The sequence below is a fragment of the Myotis brandtii genome, unplaced genomic scaffold (assembly GCF_000412655.1).
Source record: "Myotis brandtii unplaced genomic scaffold, ASM41265v1 scaffold182, whole genome shotgun sequence".
In the NCBI taxonomy this organism is placed as follows: Eukaryota; Metazoa; Chordata; class Mammalia; order Chiroptera; family Vespertilionidae; genus Myotis; species Myotis brandtii.
This window is the reverse complement of record NW_005356751.1, coordinates 1,377,242-1,378,515: the sequence shown is the minus strand read 5'-3', so window position 1 is coordinate 1,378,515 and position 1,274 is coordinate 1,377,242.

The following is a 1,274-nucleotide window of genomic DNA, read 5'->3' as shown; positions in this document are numbered from 1 at the left end:
GCTCTATCCACTGAGCCAAACCGGTTACGGCAAAAATTTTGTTTTTAAAAATGTACATCCTGTGTTAAATTATTACCTAATTAGGTCAATATGAGGATTTTGACCTTGGACAAGCATCATGCGTTTTTAGTTTGGAGATTATGAGATATATTTTTGTTGCAAAAAAATTGTGCCTGACAAGGTTCAAATGGGAAAGACGTGGGACTGAGTATGTTATCATCAATCCTAGAGCTGTTGTGTATAAAGTGGATGATGTAAGAGTAGGTATATGGGATCACTTTAAAACTTTCTGGAATACTGGAATATTTTCTTGAGATTCAGTTTCATTTTCATTTAAAGTACTATCCTTGAAAAGTGTATTGATTAAATTTTAAATTGAATTACAGTGAAGCATGTTGAATCACCGTACCCCTATCATGCATAGCAGAATTAATGTGTTTCCCCAAATGGATAATTCAAAGCAAATAACTTCTGGTTGTTTTTGTTTGTTTGTTTGTTTCTACTATACCTTATGCTGATCATTTCTCTTCTATTCATTGTCTTTCTTTAGATGGGAGGTAATACATCAATTAGATTTCAGCTCAATTAATAATCATTTCCAGTGTGGCTTGCCTGAGATTACACCCAGGTCACTTTCATTGATGTTTAGAGTGTTAATAATACTTTTTCATTTACTACCAGAGATGGGAAAGTTCATCCCATTGGGTTTGTGTTTAACTAATTATGTTGGGGTCCAGCCTCAGCAGGTCCAGGGGTTCCCAAAGGTGTGGACAGAGTCAGCGAAGAAGGAATGACACGGAGGCAGCAGTGTTCAGATGATCAGCATAGCCAGGTTCCCTCTTTATTCTCCTGTTACATCTGTATTTATACCATTTGATCCTATAAGCATGCCTCTGTAGTTACATCATGGTATGTTTTGGGTCCTCCCTTAACCTTCTACAGTTCCTTGTTTCATGTCCATAGTTTATCTGACCTTTGCCAGAAAATCCCCTCTCCATCTAGTTCTGTTGATTTTAATCCTGTCCATTCTACTCCAAAGGTGTTATCTCCATTCCAAGGCTACTACTCTACTGTTCTGTTAAGCTACAAGGAAGTAACTGAAGGAGATTATCCTAAGTAAAGATTATGTAGTTTAAGCGTGATTCGTAGTTATTAAGGTGATTAACTACCCGCCTGGCACTTAGTTAAGGGGTTTTACTGATTTATTCCCTTCCTTAGTCCTGTTAATCCCTAACTCCAGGGAAAAATCCCCACCTGGGGAAACAACCTTTCTC